The sequence below is a fragment of the Acanthochromis polyacanthus genome, chromosome 13 (genome assembly GCF_021347895.1).
Source record: "Acanthochromis polyacanthus isolate Apoly-LR-REF ecotype Palm Island chromosome 13, KAUST_Apoly_ChrSc, whole genome shotgun sequence".
In the NCBI taxonomy this organism is placed as follows: Eukaryota; Metazoa; Chordata; class Actinopteri; family Pomacentridae; genus Acanthochromis; species Acanthochromis polyacanthus.
In genome coordinates, this window is record NC_067125.1 from 19,694,698 (window position 1) to 19,717,738 (window position 23,041).

A 23,041-nucleotide genomic window follows, 5' to 3' on the forward strand; every position below is an offset into this window, starting at 1 on the left:
GATGCTAGCGTTTATACTGAATTGTAAACCTCTTTCATTTATCAACTGTGTGATTTGGAGCATATTAGTTTGATATTTAAGCTGTAGGAAATCTGTGATAATTTGTTTCAGATATTTAACTGTGATAAACATTTTATGTAATCTTTAAATTGTGAAGTATTATACCTCTTTGTTTTGTTCTCTTTGTTTTAGTAGTGCTAAGCAAAGGCATGTGGATGAGTTTGCCATGAAGAGAGGTTCATGCACACCCCAAATGGCTGACGTTCTGACCCAGAGCATCCACAACATGATAGTCATGGACATGAGACCAATATCCATGGTTGAGGATGACGGCTTCAAGCAGATGATCCAGACCTTTCATCCCGGCTACACCTTGCCATTCAGAACTCATTTTATAAAATTAATTGAAGTAAAGTATGAGACTGCAGTCAGTGACATTAAAGATGCACTTAAATTAAATAACAACAAATAACAACAAGATTGCCCTTACAGCTGATGCCTGGACAAGCATTTCTACTGAGTCATATCTTGGCATCACTTGTCACTTCGTAAGTGATGACTGGAAGCTCAAAAACTTCCGTCTCACAACCATGCCGCTAGAAGAATGACACACTGGGTCCAACATTGCTGCATGGATTGAGGAGGCCGTGGCAAGATTTGAGATCTCTCAAAGTAAAATTGTGGCTGTTGTCCGTGACAATGGCTCCAATATTGTCCTGGCTGCAAACAGTTTGCAAGAAAAGCATGCGTGGATGTCAGTCCGCTGCGCAGGTCACAATTTGCAATTGGTAATCAGTCATACTCTAAAACACCCTCAGATCACAAAAACACTGGGAGCAGCAAGATGTCTTGTGGAGCAATTCAGAAAAAGTGAACTGGCTTCCAGCAAGCTGAAGGCCAAACAGAAACAGATGGGGACCCCAGAGAATAAACTTATCCAAGATGTCTCTACTAGGTGGAACAGCACCTTTTATATGGCCACTCGTTTGCTAGAACACAGATGGCCGCTGACTGAAACACTGTCTGATCCAACAGTCACGCAGAGTGGGAAACAGTACCTTGACCTGAAGGCAGATCAGTGGGCCCTGCTAGAGGAACTGGTTAAAGCTCTTAAAGCATTTCTGTCTGTCTGCATTTCAGTCTGCTTGAGTGGTGAAAGCTATGTGACAGTTTCTGCTCTCCCTCCTCTGGTCAGAGGGCTTTTGAAGTCCACACACACCAGCTCCTGTGCAGGCCTTTCAGGCAGTTGCTTCGGAGGAGATCACTGTCCGCTGGACTAAAGAGGTCACAGTCACAAGTAATAACCAATGGAGACAGGTCATCGCAGCTGCCTTAGATCCACGATTTAAGAAACTGAAATTTCTGACTCCAGAGGAGAGGTTCAGTGTTCAAAATAAAGTCCAAGCTCTAGCCCTACTCCAAGACTCCAAGGGGCTGTGAAGAAAAGAAATGCCACTGAGACTGACGAAACTCTTGCTTCAGCTGAGAGAACTTTTTCAGTTCTTGATTCACTGCTGGGCTGTGACTCCTCAACAGACAGTGACATTGAGACCAGTGAACAGGATGCTCACAACCAGGCTATCACAAATGAGGTAAGATTTATTTATTTGAATAATAATGCTTGTTATGGTAACATTCCAGAAATTGTCATAGTGATAATTTTCATTTGTTGTCCCATGGCAGGTGCTGATGTACTTTGGAGAGCAGCCTCTTTTAAAGACAGAGAGTCCCCTTTCTTGGTGGAAGTCAAATGTGGCAAAGTATCCAACAGTTGCATCACTAGCCAAGTCATTCTTGTGCATTCCAGCTATCTCTACACCATCAGAGCGTCTCTTCTCGGCAGCTGGAAACATCGTCTCAAAGAAGAGAGCCAGCTTTATACCTAAGCATGTTGACATGCTTACGCTCCTGCACTGCAATTTATAAAAATATTTCCTTTTAGTAATGTTGGCCTTAAGCTTTGTTTGAGTGTGTAGTCTTAAAAAAAAGCCAACTGTCAAAATGGATGCTTTGTTTTATTTATTTATTTTTTTACTTCTATGGATTTAATTGCTTTAAGTAAAAACAACTCCTTAGTTGGTTTAAACGTTGTTACCTCTTCAACCTGCAAGGCTGGTTAACTGCAGCCTTTGAGTTACTTGTTTACAAAGAATTTCTGTTTCCTACCACTTGCTCTTTAAGTTAGTATCAATTTTGTTGTTGTTGTTGTTGTTGTTGTGGTCACAGTGATATTATATGTTGAGAAATATATCAACTATGTTACAGATACATGTTGTATGTGTCATTTTCATATATTTGTTTTAAAATGTATGCTGTCAGAGTATAACGGTGTGTGTGTGTGTGTGTGTGTGTGTGTGTGTGTGTGTGTGTGTGTGTGTGTGTGTGTGTGTGTGTGTGTGTGTGTGTTTGTCTGTGTTTGTCTGTGTGTGTGTGTCGACTCACATTTTTCAAGCTGGATAGTGATCATCCTGCTGAAGTTGAGCTCTGAATTCTATCACAACTGCATCAAGGATATTTAACTTTCCTGCTTGTAAATTAGGAGATAGATTGTTATCACACAGAATTTTCAATGTTTAGGAGATCATAAATAACCCAGACTACCAGTCATTTTAACATTTTCATAAGGGTGCTATTTGAGATTTTGTTTAGATGTAACATTTTGTTTATTGTTCCATTAAAATGCTTTAGGGATGGTGCTAAAGATTATCCATGTATCGTTACTGTGTTGGGTGTGTCTAGTGAAGCCAGGAGTAAAATTAACAGAAAGACAGAATGCCTTCAGTTTAACATATTGTTTAAGCTAGCCATGTAGCCATGTGTAATATTTATATTTATTCAATATTAGACAGAGATAACCCACCAAACACAAAATGCAGTTTTAAATTACTATTATATGAAGAGTTATTTAAGGCCTACATCACCCCTGTGAAAAAGTAATTGTCCAACAACTGCAACAGTAATTGTCCAGCAACTGCAGTTAAAAATTTCAGTGGTTTGTGATCAGCTTGTAACATCATGTATATGATGAAAAGTCTCTAGTAATGCATTTTGGGCATTTTTAATTTGATGAGTCGCTTCTATTTTACCAGCAAAATTTTTCCAGTGTTTACGGTATTAGTTTATCAGCTCAGGAAACACACAGACCAATTAGGTAAGAGTTCATCCATCCCATGTGACGCTACTCAGCCAATGAAGTCTCTGCATTCCAGCTAAATCACAGCTGAGTTCAGAATACAGGTGAGGGACAGAAGAGAGGAGGACAGACAAAAAGATAAAGAAAAGCAGTCAGAGAGTGCAGTGCTCCACCAAGACCGTTTATTCCTCAGTTTGTGTGTTCAGAAATCACAGCAACACAGGATCTGGCCGTACATGGACCCAAAGCTAAATAAATAAATACGTTATGTAACATGGATACCAAATTGCGTGACCGAATTGATGTAGGTAACTGAAACAGCCTTTTCTTGTTGCAGTGTTTCCCCTACATAAACTTTACTTGGGCGACCCGCCCAAGTAGATTGACACCCGCCCAAGAAGATGAATTTTTTTTAAAAATGCGCGGTCATAATTACTGCCACCGCGTAGGGAAAACAGTCCACCTGTTTGTCTCTCACTGGGTTGTCAGGCGGGCACACACAAACAGGCGCACACGCTCGTGTATTCCGCCAGCCCGACCCACCTTGTTTAGCGCTCATTAGCTGGACCACCTGCAGCGTTGCACAGCCCTGCTTGCTTCGAGTGTCTCAGAGGTAAGTAAGAAACTTTAATACATTTTCATCCCCTAAATTGAAATCATTAAATGTCTGAAAAGATGCACTGTTGTGTTTAACAGCAACGATATCCTAAAGGTAGCCGTCAGTCACTGACAGCGGGAGCCTCGAGCGTTAACGAGCAGGGAAGAAGGTGTTAGCCGTAGCGGCTAGCATCCATCGCTAGCATTAGCTTCCCAGTTCACAACAACAGCGCTCCTATTTGTTATCTCTCCGGTTCGCGGCTCCAGCGGGTTATGGTAATGCTAGACTGGTTATTGGACAAGGCATCTGTAAAGTAAGTCGACTTGGACACGTGGCCTTGCAAGAAAGTTCTGTATTTCTTCATTTAAAAATACATGTGACAGAACAAATAAACAAACTCACTTTCCTAGTGAAAGTTTCCCGTCATTGACTAATAAGGCAATCACTGTTGCACTTCATTTTGCTATTAAATATTCATAAATAAATATTGTTCAAAATATTTTTGAACAATATTTGACTGAGAAAAGGTGACTGAAAATTTTTCAGTCACCTTTTTAATAATAAAACTGTCTGTGATTGCTAAACAGATGACTTCTTAATAATAAAATCAGTGAAAAAAATATGGAATTTTTTTGTATGTTTATTTATTTATTTATTTTCTTAAACTCAAATTCTAATTATTTTTTTCAGGGATTCTCTGTAAATCTGGATTCCATAATGACATTTTCTATTTTATGTCAACTTCTTTCTATCCTGGTTAGGACAAAAGCCAAGGAGCAATCCTGGAACTGCTGGCCAGTGAGTACTATGAATGGGGTGACGTCTACACCTGCATGTCCCAACTTGCTGCTGCAGCCCTCATCATCCCAGTGGCAAGTGTAAATTGTGAGAAAGATTTCTCAGCAATGAACAGGGTAAGTGATTTAAACCATAATGCATAAGAGCACAATGTGAATAATTTCATTTAATTTTCTTGTGCTCTTTTGCATTACAGTTATGCAAGTTTTTTTTTTTTCTCTTTTAGATCAAAACTGAACTGAGGAACAGGCTGCAAGGGGAGCATCTTGCTGCATGCATGCACATCAGCATAAATGGACCTGACCCCCAATCCTTTCCATACAGAAAGGCATTGGAGATCTTTTTTTCAAAACAGGAAAATACAATGCTCTGACAAAAACTGTCAGCTTTGCAAGTAGCTTGAAATAGCTTTTTCCCCCCCTTTTTTTTCGTTTTTCTTTTGGGTTCTGTTTGTGTTAAAGCAAGTCTGCAGCAGGCTTAAGTTGTATCTATGTGCAATAAATAACACATGGTTCATAAACCAGTTTGACTAGATTATTTTGAATGCACGTATCAACCTCTGCGATGTCCCCCTCCACCGCCCGGCCCACCGCCACAAGTAAATTCTCAACCTAGGGGAAACACTGTTGTTGTCATGGTTACAGTGACGCCGTCCCGGTCACTATATCTTGCAATGGAAAATCCTGAACAAATCCATGGATCCAGACTATAAGCTGCATCACTGTGAAAATTTAATGAGGTGGTCTTTGTGTCATTTCTGACCTGCCTTGAAAATTTCCTCCAAATCCGTTAGTCTGTTTTTGAGTCATGACAGCTTCACAGACAAACGTACACCGATCGTCACAAAACTCCTCTGTTCCTTGGCGGAGTAATAAACAAATCGACACTGAGAGGAAAGTCACCCTGCACATGTTGACTATGTTTGGATCAACATACAGCTGTACGCCAGCTTCTCAACAGTGACTCACCAATGAGTTCCAAATGTGTTTGAGATCGACCCTGACACCATTCAGACCAGATTCAGAATACTGGTGGGCAAACTACAGCTCAGTTCTTCCATTAAGCAGCAGGGGGTGTAAGGGGAGTAATATGAGAGAAAAATATGTAAAAGTGTTCAATTGTTTAAATTTAGGTATTGTTAAAGATGTATATAAATTGGTTCAGGCTGTTCAGTCATTATTTTTTCAAGTTCTGCACTTTATTTTAAGATGTATATCTGCTCTCCTTCATGCTGGCCACAACAGGTCTGACAGAGCCAAGCAGCTGAACATCAGCCGGATGACCGTCCACAGAGTCGCAGAGAGACTCAAGAATGGTGAAGATCTTTCAGTGATCTTTCAAGAATGGTGAAGACCTGAAAGATCTTCACCATTCTTTAGCCTCTCCGCGACTCTGTGGACGGTTATCCGGCTGATGTTCAGCACAAAGGAGAGGAGATATCTCAACTCTTTTGACTTCCATCTTGATACAACTTCACCGGAGAACAAAATTTTTATTAAGGACACCTGCCTATAAGGTAGAACTTTCAGTTTATTTAATGGAATTTTTCACTCTGACAGGTAAACGTCTCTAAAGATCATGAAACCGAGTGTAACAGAACTTTTGCAAAGCCTGGTATATATATATATATATATATATATATATATATATATATATATATACATAATTTGTAAAAATAAATTATTAAATTTAATACATTTATAAAAAAATTAATTGTTTGATGGCACCAACATATATATATATATATATATATATATATAAAATTTATTTATTTACTGATTTATTTATTTTTTGGTTCCGTGATGAGACTAATTTCTGCAAGAATGGTTTGTATAGTTCCCATGCAAGGCACTTTCTGCACTTTCTAATACACTATTCATCAATTCAGTCATCAACCACAATTTATTTTAACTGAAAAACTTTGCTTATTGTGTCAAATAGGCATTTATTTCACATAAATGCATTTAATTGCGTTTAATAAATCACAAAATCTGTCATTAATTCCATTTTTTTAATCACATCCCACCGCGAATATTTATCATATTTGCTTCATGTGATTTTTTCTCTTGAACCTTTAATGCACAGCATGGACATCAGAGCTGTAAAAAAAAGCTGACATCTTAATGTCACATTCATCTTCACACAGGATTGTAAGCTGTCGCCTGTGAGGCTTGAGCAATGTTTATTTTTAACATTGGTTATGTTGAAGACCTACTCGTGTATGTATGTGGATCTGAACATAGACAGTACTCCAAATGTATACTTGTGCACCTGCGGCTGTCGTACATTGGTGGTTGTGATGTATATTTTGACTGACAAAAAAATAAACACGTTTTATTTTGATGTTACAAGATCCCCATAATCTTCAAATTTAGAATTACATTTTAAAAACTAATGAACTAAAGTAAAAAATGCATACTGCAATAATACTGCAATACTCATTGTCTATTTTCCAAAGCCATAGGGAGCCAACAGAGGGATGAAAGAGCCACAGGTTGCCAGGTTTAACCTAACTCTCAATTGTAAAATAGATAACAAGTGAATGCTGGCGCAACCTGCTGCTGCTTTTTGCTGGTAACTTTTACAGTTTTAGACATATTTTACGGTTTTATGACTGAATTGGACCCTGTAATTGTCCTCAACTGGAATTATTTGTACGATTTGCCGGCACAACCTTCTGACTGGAACGTACTTTGTTGTGGATAAGCCTGCATTTCAGGATTGGGATTAAGTTGGTGTAGGAGCAGGCTCAGATCCTGCAGCAGAGCAGAGCTGGCCTTCTCCAACTACCAGACCTTCATCCACACCACAGACTGCACCAAACACATCTCAGCTCTCAACAACTCAACAATCACCTCCGCCTGGACTGTATGGACGCTCTCAAACATGCTGGCATTCTCCATGCATAACGGCCTCCTCACCGAGGCTCTGGCCACATGTTTTTACGTCACTTCTCGTCACAAAACTTCATCCCTTCGCTGTGGTCTTCTAGCACTTCTGTATTACGTCTCCACAACAAATAGCATGTCAATCCATCCAATCTCAAAGCCCTCCATAGCCAAGTCCCCCATACCTCAGAGACCTGCTCCACCGCCACACTTCCTTCCTTCTGCGTAAAGTGGCGTAAATCCCAAAAACCCGCTGATTTGTCCTCATACAAACAGAAACTTGCTTCCTTTACCTCCTGCTTGCAGTCCGCAAAGAAAGCTTTTTATCAGAACAAGATCTGTGGGGCTTCTGATTCCAGAAAAATGTTTATGGCATTCAACTCCTTGCTTCTGCCCCAAACTCAGAACCAAGCTCTGAACCTGCAGCAACAGAGACTTCATATCTCCCCCTACTCTCTGGAACTCCTAAACCAACATATCCGTGACCGCACCGACCTGACCACTTTCAAATCATCAAGTTCAGAATTGCTTTTGATATATAATACTATTTTTTATGATGTGTTTCATGACTGGCTTTATAATGTTCCTCTGTTTTAATGTTTGCTGATTTTATAATGTAACAATGTACAGTGTCTGAGTATTTTTGAAAAGCACTATATAAATAAAATATATTATTGTTATTATTATTATTAAGTGCAGTCGCTACAACAAAAATGGCTCACGTGAGGAAAGCCTCAGGAAAGGAAGACCGAGAATCACCTCTGCTAAAGAGGATAAATTAATCCGAGTCAAAGCCTCAGAAATTGCAAGTTAACAGCACCTCAGATTAGAGCCCAGATAAATACCACACAGAGATCAAGTAGCAGACACATCTCTACATCAACTGCTCAGAGGAGGCTGCACAAATTCTTCAAGCCTTTATGGTCGCATATCTGCTAAGGAACCATTAGTAAGGAAAAGCAACAAGCAGAAGAGATTTGTTTGGGTCAAGACATACAAGGAATGAACTTTAAAACTGTGGTCTAAGGAGTCTAAATTTGAGATCTCTGGTTCCATTCGTAGTGTCTTTGGTGCAGAAAAGAAGAAGGGACGGTCTCTGTATACATGGTACTCACCGTGAAGCATGGAGGATGAGGTTTGATGGTGTGGGGGTGCTTTGCTGGTGACACTGTTGGGGATATATTTAAAACAGAAGGAACACTGAACCAGCATGACTACCACATCATCCTGCAGTGACATGACATCCCATCCGGTTTGCGTTTCGTTGGACCATCATTTACCGTATTTTCACGACTATAAGGCGCACATAAAAGTCTTAGATTTTCTTCAAATTGTGCGGCGCGCCCTATGGTGCAGTGCGTCCTCTGTGTGTTGTTGTAAGGCGGACGTAGACCAGGTGGTTTTTTCCACGCATCACCATCGCTGTTGATCTGTGACTCTATGCGTGCCCATCTCACAGCCGATGTGAAAAAACAAGTGAAGCAAATGAACTCTGAGCTTGCTGTCATTCCGGGAGGCCTGACAAAGGAACTCCAACTGCTGGACATCGGTGTGAACCGGCCGTTCAAAGTAAGGCTGCGAGCGGCGTGGGAGCGATGGATGACCGATGGGGACCACAGTTTCACTAAGAGTGGAAGGCAGCGCCGGGCGAGTTACGCCACAATTTGCCAATGGATTGTAGATGCCTGGGCTAACGTGTCTGCTGGCACTGTTGTTCGAGCTTTCGCAAAAGCCGGCATCATTTCCGAGGCGCCGCACGGCACGGAAAGTGACTCTGACAGTGAAGAAAGTGAGCCTGGCATGTTTGATGGAGGTTTAGCGCAGCTGTTCAATTCAGAAACAGAGGATGAGGACTTCCATGGGTTTGATTGATGACGATTACCGGTAAAAAAAAATGTAAATACCAAACTCAGTTTTGCTCCCGCTCTATTTTTAAATACGCACACTTGTGTGCTTGTTTAATCCGTGTGTTTTACCATGCCCGCGACTATTGATGATTAAAAAAATGTTAGTACTCTGTAATCAATACTTACACACGTGGACAAAATTGTTGGTACCCCTCAGTTAAAGAAGGAAAAACCCACAATTCTCACTGAAATCACTTGAAACTCACAAAAGTAACAATAAATAAAAATTTATTGAAAATTACATAATCAAAATCAGCCATCACTTTTGAATTGTTGATTAACATAATTATTTAAAAAAACAAACTAATGAAATAGGGCTGGACAAAAATGATGGTACCCATAACTTAATATTTTGTTGCACAACCTTTTGAGGCAATCACTGCAATTAAACGATTTCTGTATTTGTCAATGAGCGTTCTGCAGCTGTCAACAGGTATTTTGGCCCACTCCTCATGAGCAAACAGCTCCAGTTGTCTCAGGTTTGATGGGTGTCTTCTCCAAATGGCATGTTTCAGCTCCTTCCACATATGTTCAATGGGATTCAGATCTGGGCTCATAGAAGGCCACTTTAGAATAGTCCAACGCTTTTCTCTCAGCCATTCTTGGGTGTTTTTGGCTGTGTGTTTTGGATCGTTGTCCTGTTGGAAGACCCATGACCTGCGACTGAGACCAAGCTTTCTGACACTAGGCAGCACATTTCTCTCCAGAATGCCTTGATAGTCTTCAGATTTCATCGTACCTTGCACACTTTCAAGACACCCTGTGCCAGATGCAGCAAAGCAGCCCCAAAACATTACTGAGCCTCCTCCATGTTTCACCGTAGGGACAGTGTTCTTTTCTTCGTATGCTTGGTTTTTGAGTCTATGAACATAGAGTTGATGTGCCTTACCAAAAAGCTCCAGTTTGGTCTCATCTGTCCAAAGGACATTCTCCCAGAAGCTTTGTGGCTTGTCAACATGCATTTTTGCAAATTCCAGTCTCGCTTTTTTATGAGTTTTTTTCAGCAGTGGTGTCCTCCTTGGTCGTCTCCCATGAAGTCCACTTTGGCTCAAACAACGACGAATGGTGCGATCTGACACTGATGTACCTTGGCCTTGGAGTTCACCTTTAATTTCTTTGGAGGTTGCTCTGGGCTCTTTGGATACAATTCCAACGATCCGTCTCTTCAATTTGTCATCAATTTTCCTCTTGCGGCCACGTCCAGGGAGGTTGGCTACTGTCCCGTGGGTCTTGAACTTCTGAATAATATGAGCCACTGTTGTCACAGGAACTTCAAGCTGTTTAGAGATGGTCTTATAGCCTTTACCTTTAAGATGTTTGTCTATAATTTTTTTTCCGATGTCCTGGGACAATTCTCTCCTTCGCTTTCTGTTGTCCATGTTCAGTGTGGTACAAACCTTTTCACCAAACAGCAGGGTGACTACTTGTCTCCCTTTAAATAGGCAGACTGACTGATTATGAGTTTGGAAACACCTGTGATGTCAATTAAATGACACACCTGAGTTAATCATGTCACTCTGGTCAAATAGTTTTCAATCTTTTATAGAGGTACCATCATTTTTGTCCAGGCCTGTTTCATTAGTTTGTTTTTTTAAATAATTATGTTAATCAACAATTCAAAAGTAATGGCTGTTTTTGATTATTTAATTTTCAATAAATTTTTATTTATTGTTACTTTTGTGAGTTTCAAGTGATTTCAGTGAGAATTGTGGGTTTTTCCTTCTTTAACTGAGGGGTACCAACAATTTTGTCCACGTGTGTAAATAAAGCACAACCAAACTCAGTTTTGCTCCCGCTCTATTTTTAAATACGCACACTTGTATGCTTGTGTGTGTGTTGTTGTTGTAAGGCCGACGTAGTAGAGGACACCATGAGAATGTTAAAGGGGGAAGTGTGGGCATGGATTGTATATAAAACCCTCGCCATATAATCAGGTGCGCCTTATGTGTGTGCTAAATACAGTAATGGCACACATACCTGAGACTGCGCCTTTTGGTACAGTGCGCCTTTTGGTCGTGAAAATACGGTATTTTTCAACAGGGCAATGACCCCAAACACACCTCCAGGCTCCACACTGTTCCAATTGCACATTAACTGCGATGTGTTCTCGCCACAGACTGTTCTACCATTCTCATGAGTCCATGCTTCCGAGTTTGTGCTTGCGAGTGCATACTACCTAGTATGCAAGTCCATTCTGATCATACTTGGTATTGAGAAACAGCCTCTGTGTCTCTCCCTGTAAACAATAGTTGTGATTGGTTGTTACTTGTGACATGTATTAGTCAACCAGTTAGTGATATGGACGGGACATGAGTGGGACCAGAGTAAGTCAGAGAGAGAGACAGCTTAATAAAAGCCAAAGGTATGCACTTGAAGAGTTCATTTGCAAAAACAGATAACTCCAATTTGATAAATTTTCAGAAAACTTCTTACTGTTTACTTGAGATAATATCAATCAAACTGAAGTATTTGACTCGGTAGTAAAATACATGACAAAATGGAAAAAAAATACATTATTAGTGTTATTATTATCTCAAGTAAACAATAAAAAAAATGAGTTTTCTGAAAACGGAGTTACCTGTTTTTGCAAATGAACTCTTCACTTCTTTATTTTGCTCTCGATGTTGGCTCCAAAAGATCACCAACTGTACTGAAATCTTAGCAAGAGTTTCAGTTTCTCTGTGGTAAAGAACTGGAAAGGATTCCAGTGTTTAGTCCTTTTGAGACAACTTGACACGGTTCATCTAGTTGTGGAAAAAGGAATAACATCCTTTACTTAAGCAAAAACACTAACACAACAATCTAAAAATACTCAAAACTAAAAGTCTTGCATTCAAGATTCAATATTTAAGAATTTTCACTTGTTACATTTGTAGTGAAATGCAAAGTGACGGTTCCATAAGGCTGTGCAATAACGAGAATTTAAAAAAAAACATTCCATAAAGTAGCTATAGTGATCTTACAACTTCATAGTCTGACAAACTACATCAATTTTAATTGTTTTTATACTAAACAGTAATTGGACTGCTTCATACAGCAATGTGTTCCCACCTGCTATGTATCATTGGCATTTTAGCTCTCTCACTGTTATGCACACAAACAGTGAGAGTAAAAGGTCAAGAGTTCAGTTCAGAGCTAATTAGCAAGAATTTTTTCTTGCTGACATTCCAAAATGGGGGCACACTTATTAAATTGTGACAAAAGGCCATCTTGACAAACTCTGCCCCCTGGTGTCCAAACCAGCCAAGAAAAACAAGCAAGTCGATGGCTCTCTGAAGTTCTGAGAGAACAAAGAGCTGGACTCAGAGCAGCAGAAAGAAAGTGGCGTAAATCCCAAAAACCCGCTGATTTGTCCTCATACAAACAGAAACTTGCTTCCTTTACCTCCTGCTTGCAGTCCGCAAAGAAAGCTTTTTATCAGAACAAGATCTGTGGGGCTTCTGATTCCAGAAAAATGTTTATGGCATTCAACTCCTTGCTTTCTCCTCCAGCTGCTCAGCCATCCACTGAGCTGACTCCAGACATGTTTGCCTCCTTTTTCACTGAAAAGGTGGCTGCAATCAGCAACCAGTTCTCTGAGCCTGACTAATCCAGTCAGCTCAAACCCACAACTGCTCCTGCACTCTGCTCTTTTGCTCCTCTGAGCGAGGATGAGATCTCCAGGCTTCTTCTGAGCTCAAAACCTACAACATGTCCTCTCGATCCAATACCCACTAGCATCGTGCAGACCATCTTGCCCACAATCAAACCTGAAGTCACGCACATTGTCAACTCCTCCCTGGAAACTGGCATTTTTCCTGCTACTTTTAAACAAGCCCGCGTCACCCCACTGCTCGAAACGCCTCATCTCAATCCAGCCCAGGTTGAAAACTACAGGCCAGTCTCACTTCTACCATTCCTGTCGAAAATACTGGAGCGCTCAGTATTTAACCAAGTCTCTGAACATCTGCGGAACAACAACCAACTTGACCCTTTTCAGTCAGGCTTCAGGTGCGACCACTCCACTGAGACTGCACTCCTATCAGTCACAGAATCTCTGTGGCTGGCGAGAGCTGCTGGTCAGTCCTCTGTCCTAATGCTGCTGGACTTGTCTGCTGCTTTTGACACCGTGAACCATCAAATCCTCCTCTCCACACTCTCTGAGCTCGGCATCTCAGGTTCTGTCCTGTTGTGGTTCAAGTCCTACCTCACAGGCAGATCCTTCAGAGTATCATGGCGAGGGGAGGTGTCAAGGTCACACGACCTATCAACTTGGGTCCCTCAGGGGTCAGTGCTTGGTCCCTTACTCTTCTCTCTGTACACCACCTCACTTGGTGCAGTGATCCGCTCCCATGGCTTCTCCTACCACTGTTATGCTGACGACACTTAGCTTTTCCTCTCTTTTCCACCTGACGACACAACAGTTTCAGCTCGGATATCAGCATGTCTGGCTGATATCTCCACATGGATGAAGGAACGGCACCTTCAGCTGAGTCTAAGACTGAACTCATGGTCTTTCCAGCTTGTCCATCTGTTCAGCCTCAGATCGGTGTCCAACTTCACTCGAGCCTACTTGTGCCCACAAAATCAGCCAGAAACCTGGGTGTCATGATTGATGACCAGCTGACCTTTAAGGTTCACGTGGCCTCAGTTTCTCGATCTTGTCGTTATGCCCTTTACAACATCAGGAAGATCAGACCCTTCCTGACCCAACAGGCCACGCAACTTCTGGTTCACGCTCTTGTGATGTCACGCATTGACAACTGCAACTCTTTTCTGGCAGGTCTCCCTGCATGTACAGTCAAACCTCTACAGATGATCCAGAATGCAGCAGCACGTCTGGTCTTCAACCAGCCCAAAAGAGCTCATGTCACTCCCCTGTTCATCTCCCTTCACTGGCTTCCAGTTGCAGCCAGAATCAAATTCAAAACTTTCCTCCTGGCTTACAAAACATTTACAAGAACGGCCCCAGCCTACCTGGATTCCCTGATCCAGGTCTACTCCCCTTAACGCCCACTTTGCTCTGCATGTGAGAGACGCCTGGTGCTTCCAGCCCAGCACGGCTCGATATCTCTAGCCAGACTCTTCTCCACCGTTGTTCCCAAATGGTGGAACAAACTACCAAACTCTGTGTGTTCTGCTGAGTCCCTTTCTACTTTTAAGAGACAATTGAAGACTCAATTGTTCAGAGAACACCTAGGCACTTAATCTGACTCCACCGGTGGTCCAAAACCCAGCACTTATTTAGCGCTTACACAGTAAAAAAAAAAAAAAAAAAAAAAGGGAGGGGCAATTCTTCTGCAAATTGATGGCAACACCTTTGACCAATCGCACTTGAAGCACTTTTTGCACTTACTACAGGTTTTTCCTTATGTCTGAATTCTTGCTTGTGTTGTATGTCGCTTTGGACAAAAGCGTCTGCTAAATGAAATTATAGAATTGTAGAATCTTGGCTGGGCTGCAATGACGAATATGTGTGCATGCGTGTGTGTGTGTTGACTTTCAAACTGCAATTATTTTTAAAAAAAATATCTACCTGTGGTCAGGGTAATGTCACTAAGAACTTTCCAAAACTGCACTAAATGTAAGGAGTCTGGAAGTCACACAAAGCATCCAACAAACAACTGATAGTTTATAAACAGACACATACTGAACAAGCTGAGATCATTTCTATTTTCCGGCCTGATGATTGAATTGTAGAAATGAGTGGCTAGTGACAAAATGAACCAATACAGTTGCACCATGTGAAAATTTTAGATTTTGATGCAACCCCACATACACAGTACAGCCTGCCACAAATTCAATGGCCACCTCCTCATGTTGAAATTACACTTAATAAAATCTACACTGACCACTGCTGAACAAAATAAAATAAAATAGCTATCTAAAGGTTTAAACGTAGAGCTAAAACTGGAAAAAAATGAATAAATGCCAACATCCCTAATGAAATGTGACCTCTTCCATACACCCACACCACTTTCTTGACCACATACTTTCTTGAGTACATTTTCTGTGACATATTAGAGATTAAATTGAGAGGATGGTTTACAGGGCTTCCTCTGATAGGCCTCTAGTTTTTCCTGAGGCCAATACACAATGTGCTGTTCAATAATTTATTGTTTATTCTGCAACATGGACATTAAAGCACGAGGCTGGCGGAGACGTGCTTTCATCCCATCACCATTCATCTGATAGTGCAAGGGCAGACTAAGGTTTCAGACAGCCACAATGAAATCTGTGCTGCTGCTGAAACAGGACACTGTGTCCAGAGTAACATGAATATATTTAAAGTAGTTTTTCCTCATAGTTGTGGCTTTCTACACAAATGGCAGACTCATATTGCCATCAGGGAAGAGACTGAGAACCTCAAAATGCAGGACAAACAGGCTTAAGAACAGTTTCTTCCCTTGGCCCATCAGACTCCTGAACTCCATACACCTGTCTGCCTGAATGTACAATATCACTCTTTGCTGCTTTCGTCTATTTTTATAACATATCATACTCTACTGGTTCCTATTCCATTTCATCTACCTCCCATTTAGCACATATCTGGCCCTCTTTGCACATGTCTTTTTTAATATTGTTTGTATATATATTCAATTTTATTATTCAATGTGTATTTTATTACTTGTTGCACCGTACAGTGGAAGTGGAAGTATTTTCATCATGCCATGTATGATGATAATAAACCTATTCTATATTAGACACTTGTTCTGACAAGAAATCTCACATACCCAAAAGTACTGAAGAATGATCAGGATTTCTCAAGTAATGCTGGAACATTGAGAACAGGGGTTGAAACTCAAAGGTACTGATTGTTAAGTCAAAAGAACAGTAGAGTGTTGATAATGTACAGCCAGTAGTGTTCTTTTATATGGTTACAGTTTATATTTTTCACTCTGTTAAAAGAATCTCCACAAAAACTACAAACTTTTTTTTTTTTTAATCTATCTTTACTGTTGCTCATAGTGAGGCTGAAGTGCCAGATAACTTCAATCATTTAGTGAAGTCCTTTTGGACTGACAGCTGAATTTGTGCTTAAAATATGTTTCATAGTATTTGTCTTTAAGACTGCACTCTATATTAGGATGACTGGTTATAAGACAATAGTCATGCAAATGTCTCCACATGGATATACCAATTAATTACAGTGCCTTGTGAAAGTATTCGGCCCCCTTGAACTTTTCAACCTTTTGCCACATTTCAGGCTTCAAACATAAAGATATAAAATTTTAATTTTTTGTCAAGAATCAACAACAAGTGGGACACAATCGTGAAGCGGAACGAAATTTATTGGATATTTTAAACTTTTTTAACAAATACAAACCTGAAAAGTGGGGCGTGCAATATTATTCGGCCCCTTGCATTAATAATTTGTAGCGCCACCTTTTGCTGCAATTACAGCTGCAAGTCGCTTGGGGTATGTCTCTATCAGTTTTGCACATCGAGAGACTGAAATTCTTGCCCATTCTTCCTTGCAAAACAGCTCGAGCTCAGTGAGGTTGGATGGAGAGCGTTTGTGAACAGCAGTCTTCAGCTCTGCCCACAGATTCTCCATTGGATTCAGGTCTGGCCTTTGACTTGGCCATTCTAACACCTGGATACGTTTATTTGTGAACCATTCCATTGTAGATTTGGCTTTATGTTTTGGATCATTGTCCTGTTGGAAGATAAATCTCCGTCCCAGTCTCAGGTCTTTTGCAGACTCCAACAGGTTTTCTTCCAGAATGGTCCTATATTTGGCTCCATCCATCTTCCCATCAATTTTAACCATCTTCCCTGTCCCTGCTGAAGAAAAGCAGGCCCAAACCATGAGGCTGCCACCACCATGTTTGACAGTGGGGATGGTGTGTTCAGGGTGATGAGCGGTGTTGCTTTTACGCCAAACATATCGTTTTGCATTGTGGCCAAAAAGTTCGATTTTGGTTTCATCTGACCAGAGCACCTTCTTCCACATGTTTGGTATGTCTCCCAGGTGGCTTGTGGCAAACTTCAAACGAGACTTTTTATGGATATCTTTGAGAAATGGCTTTCTTCTTGCCACTCTTCCATAAAGGCCAGATTTGTGCAGTGTACGACTGATTGTTGTCCTATGGACAGACTCTCCCACCTCAGCTGTAGATCTCTGCAGTTCATCCAGAGTGATCATGGGCCTCTTGGCTGCATCTCTGATCAGTCTTCTCCTTGTTCAAGGTGAAAGTTTAGAGGGACGGCCGGGTCTTGGTAGATTTGCAGTGGTCTGATACTCCTTCCATTTCAATATGATTGCTTGCACAGTGCTCCTTGAGATGTTTAAAGCTTGGGAAATCTTTTTGTATCCAAATCCGGCTTTAAACTTCTCCACAACAGTATTTTGGACCTGCCTGGTGTGTTCCTTGGTCTTCATGATGCTCTCTGCACTTTAAACAGAACCCTGAGACTATCACAGAGCAGGTGCTCTGTGATATGGAGTTTGCTTACATAGATGTTTGCAAACATAGATTCAACATTAATTAAACATTGACCTGTCAAACATTTTAATTAAACCAAAATACAACGTAGATTCAATGGTATCTTTTAAACACAAACTTCAATGTTGACAAAATGTTGTTGAATCAACGTTGATCCAACCATCAGTCTTCAACCGTAACCACAATTCAACCTTCTTAACCCTAATTCAACATTGATTTAACATCTTTTGCTATCTGGGTAAAGTGTGATTTATGGTTGAAAAGCAAACGTTGACTCAACATTTTATCAACCTTGCGCTTTCTGTATAATTTTGACGTTAGGTCTCAACATAGATTCAACATTGATTCACCCATAGTTTGCTATCTGGGCACCAAGTTATCAGCTGTATCCAACTTTTTACCATTATTGGACCTGTCATCTATAGGAATGGAACAGAATAAAAAGATAACCCAAGTAATAATTGAAAGAGAGATAAACAAAGCTATATCAGAACTGAAAACAAGCAAGATGCCTGGTGCTGATGGTTTTCCGACAGAGTGGTACAAGACCTTTCGTGATGATCTAATACCAATATTCAAGGAATGGTTCAACTATGGGCTGCACAGTGGCCTAGTGGTTAGCACTTTCGCCTTGCAGCAAGAAGATCCCTGGTTCAAATCCCGGCTGGGGATCTTTCTGCATGGAGTTTGCATGTTCTTCCTGTGCATGCGTGGGGTGGGTTTTCTCCGGGTACTCCAGCTTCCTCCCACAGCCCAAAAATATGCTGAAGTTAATTGATTATTCTAAATTGTCCGTAGGTGTGAGTGTGATTGTTTGTCTGTATATGTAGCCCTGTGACAGACTGGCGACCTGTCCAGGTTGTCCCCTGCCTTCGCCCGAGTCAGCTGGGATAGGCTCCAGCCCCCCCGCAACCCTAGTGAGGATAAAGCGGTGTAAAGATGATGGATTCAACTATGTTCTGGAGGGTGGGGAGACCCCAGTGTCCTGGACACAAGCAATTTTCTCAGTCATTCCTAAAACTGGAAAAGATAAGACAGAATGCTGCTCTTACAGATCTATATCTGTGTTAAATATTAACTACAGATGAAGATTGGGAAATATAATTCCAGACTTGATTGACAAAGACCAAAAGGGATTTGTAAAAAACAGGCAAACGCCAGACAAAGTGAGACAATCTCTCCACCTAATTGAGCATATTAGGGGTGGGCGATATAAACGATATACGGTAGAGACGATAGAAATTTGGCCCACGATAGAGATTTTAACCTTACCGGCCTATAGCGCATTTTAATGACGCCATGACAGTGTGACTACATTTCACAAAAGGGTGGCAGCTGTTGCAGGCATGGAGCTAAAGGAGGAGAAGAGGCTAGTGAAGAAGAACGGTGCTACTTCGGTTATTTGGAACTGGTTTGGATTTAAGGTGTCAGATGTGTCCTCTTTTGCCCGGACATGTCCTCTTTTGAGAGGCTGGCCTGTCCGGTCGGCGTTTATAAAGTCCTTCAAATGTCCGGGTTTTTGATCTTGCCGAGCTTGAGCGCGTCGCAGACCAGTGTATTTATCATTCATGTTGAATGGTTCCTTTGGAAACACGCTCTGAGAGGCGAAGTTTGAGCCGAACCCCGGAACGTGTATTCATTCATTCACAAAACAGTACAGAGGTGCTCCACGCTCCACACTCACTCACTCCTCGCAGGCTGACAGGCAGGTAGGCACACTGCGAGAGAACACTCGAACAGAAAGAAAATGCCGAAAAGCAAATGTCATTTCACTGATGAAATGCGAAAAAAAGTACCCCAGTTTTCGTCCAGGTCGTGTCAAATGGGAGGCAGAATGCACAGTCTGCAAAGCTGGGACTTATGTCTCCGTGGCTAATAAGAAAAGGAAAAAGGAGGAAAAAAAGGACTGTTGACTTGAGGCATTATTTATATATTTTTTTCATTTGCCATTAGACACATTATTTTGAAGAATGGGATAACTGAACATTGAAGAATAGGCTACCTCTCTTTTTTCTTTTTGTTTAGTATTTTGAGGCATTATTTCTATTTTTACATAATTGATAATTGGGAGGTTATTTTGAAGAATGGTACTCTACCTCACTTTTCCAAACTAAGGTGTAAGTGTCAGACTTAAGAGAGATGATTATTTCTTATTTTGTTAAACATCTGAATACATGTGTTCCTACAGAACTTGAGTCAATAACTATTAAAGACTAGAGCATGCACTAGATAGGCCTACTGATAGTATGAAAGCTGCTGTTCTACATTAACGGAAAAGAGACCTGTTTGGCTTAAGTCATTAAATTCCAATATAAGCAGCAAGTATACATTTGTGCAATAACCTGTTTATAGGCAAGCACCAGCACAGCAGGGCATGTTTGCGTTTTTACATTTTGCACTTCATTTCAAAGAATTTTAAATTTTGCGTTACATCAAACCATTTTAAGTTTTGCATTTTCTTGCACCTTAAGGATTTTCAGCTTTTTTTGTTTGTGTGCAACTGAGAAGTTATACATAAGTATTCATTCAACATATCAGGAAGAACAATCATTTGTGAGATTACAATTTGCACTTTTGTTCAAGCCATATAGCTTTGTTTTTTTCAAAAGATTTACTACTATTTATTTTAAAATTCCTCATGTCTTGAGATGTTAAATAAATGTTCCCAAAATTGAATTATTTTTTGAAAGTGTTTTTATTCTGCTGCAATATGATATCGGAGTATTTTCATTTTTAAAAAAATTAATTTTGATGCATCTTTACTGGGGAAAAAAATATTGTGACATATATTGTTATCGCATAAATTTCAGATTATATGGTGATATAGATTTGAGGCTATATCGCCCACCCATAGAGCATATTATTAAGAATAATATAGAATCTGTAATAATTAGTCTAGATGAAAAAAAAAAAAGCCTTGAACTCAGCCCATTGGGAAACTCTATATTTAGTACTTAAACAATTTAGTTTCAGTTTTAGTTGGATGTCTAAAATTTTTCTATTCTCCTACAGCAAGAATTAAAATAAATGGGAGCTTATCAAAAATGGTATCTCTGGAAAGAGCTTGTCAACCAGAATGTCCCCTCAGCCCTACACTCTTTGCTCTCTTTATTGAGTCACTGGCTCAGGCAATAAGAGAAGAGAAACATCTAGCAGGTGTTCTACTTAGAGATACGGAGTAGGCTTGGGCAGTATCCAAATTTTGATACCGTCAAACTTCCTTCACATTTTACTGGGGTATACGGTATTACCGTGACTATTACTGTTACTGGCTTGTGCCTTCACGTTCGGAAATTGAATACTCGCAGCAGTGAGTGGGTGGTTGATTCGGAGATGCGTTCTGAGATGAGATGTTTCCATCTCTCGCGATCACCTTTTGATTGCAGAATTTACAAATTGCTTCATCAGTATTTACCGGCTCTCCTTTCTCGTTTGCCTGGAACCCGAAATACTCCGTGCGGGATCTGCCATCCCCCCCCACACACACACACACACTCCCCCCCACCTCCGCGCTGTCACGTGACGACGTCACGTTCATAAACTTTATGGAAAGTCTCCAAAAGTAGGCTAAAACATAACTGTTTAAGTAAAACTGAAAATTCAACCACACATAAGTGCTACTGGACACAGAATCAATTTTAGGCATTAAATGACTTTTATTTAATATTTAATCCTTATGTTAACCTTTCCTGCTCAGCTCCTGACTGTGATCAGGAAGTACAGGGGAGGACAGTTCTCCAGGGCCGAAGTTACTGTTGTTACTTTAGGGTTAACCCCCTTCACTTCCTCAGCAGTCGTAGAAGGCAAAGACACAGGAGCCCGGCCTTATTGAAGAATACTGCAGCCTTTATTGTAAATTAACAGTGGCTGAACCATACAGTCGCGCTAACCCAGCAGCTACACACCTCTTCTCTCTTCCTCCCCGAACCGACCGTGTCGTCTTCCTCGCTCGCGCTGCATTCAGGGTCGCTTCGACATCTCGCTCTCCCCCTCTCTCACACTCACACACACGCTGCTCTCTCTCCCTCTCTCATAACGGAGCCACACACTCTCATAACACTTATCTCCTGTATAAGAGCATTGCATTTTTTTCATGATGGTATTGGAACTGATACCGCTGCTATTTTTAAAGTATACGGTATTACCGTAATACTGCCCAAGCCTAATACGGAGCATAAGATCTGTCTGTATGCAGATGACATTCTGGTGACACTCACTACCTAAACCACTATCTTTACTCAATTTGGCCTGTATTAAGGATGTAAATTAAACTTGCATAAAACATAAACCCTTACTTTTAACTATGAACTGGAGGAAAACGTTTACAGAATGTGTCAATTTAAATGGACAATGTAATTAAATACCTAAAGATCTATCCGTCATCTATGAACATAATTGTAACCCTCTATCAGCAGACATTAAAGAAGATTTAAATCGCTGGTCCTTACTACCAATAAACCCGTACAACCGAATTGACATTATAAAGATGAATGTACTACCTAGAATGGTACAGTTGAAGTACCTCTCAAACAATTTAATGAGTGGAACAGAATGATCTCCACTTTTATCTGAGGGAAGCAGAAACCGAGAATTACATTTCAGACACTACAGCTACCTAAGGATAAAGGAGAAATGACTGTACCATGCCTGGAAGTCTACTACATGGCTGCACAATTGCATTGTCTGGTCTGAAGGTGTGATTCAAAATATGATGCAAAATGGAAAAACTCAGAGTTAAACTATGCAAATATACCTTTGCAATCATTACTGGGAGGGGGGAAAATATTCTAAAAAAATTATTTAGATAAACTACCTACCTGGATCACAGTCCCTCTGAAGATCTGGCATAAAGAACTCAAAGATTTTAAATTTGAAAGAAATGCCAGAATTTTACGATAGGTTGCATAAGATGCACACGTTAAACCTTCTCTGTTAGATGGTAGATTTAAATACTGGACTAACATGGGTATTACTTCATACTGTAAAATGTCCTCAAACAAAGGTCTAAATAAATTTCAGTAACTTACTGACACATACAATCTAAAGCAACAAGACTTTTATAGGTACCTACAGATGAGACACTACTTTGAAAAAACAATAAAAACTACTGAATGGGACTTCCGGGTTTGTGTTGTGATGGAGTAAGACGTGGTTCGAGGAGCTCTGCCTAAGCTTCAGCTTTTCCCTCACCTTTCACCACGCTGAGTAATACGGTTGACAAGAGGCTCACTGAATTGAATAGCTCTGTCGCGGGCATTAAGCAAGGTTTATCCGAGGTTCACAAACAC

General features: G+C 40.6%; 1 protein-coding gene across 1 annotated transcript in view; it reads right to left on the minus strand.

Annotated features, from left to right (window-relative positions):
• The window catches only part of fat3a (FAT atypical cadherin 3a), a 394,840-nt gene that overhangs the window by 287,250 nt on the left and 84,549 nt on the right, over window positions 1-23,041 (minus strand).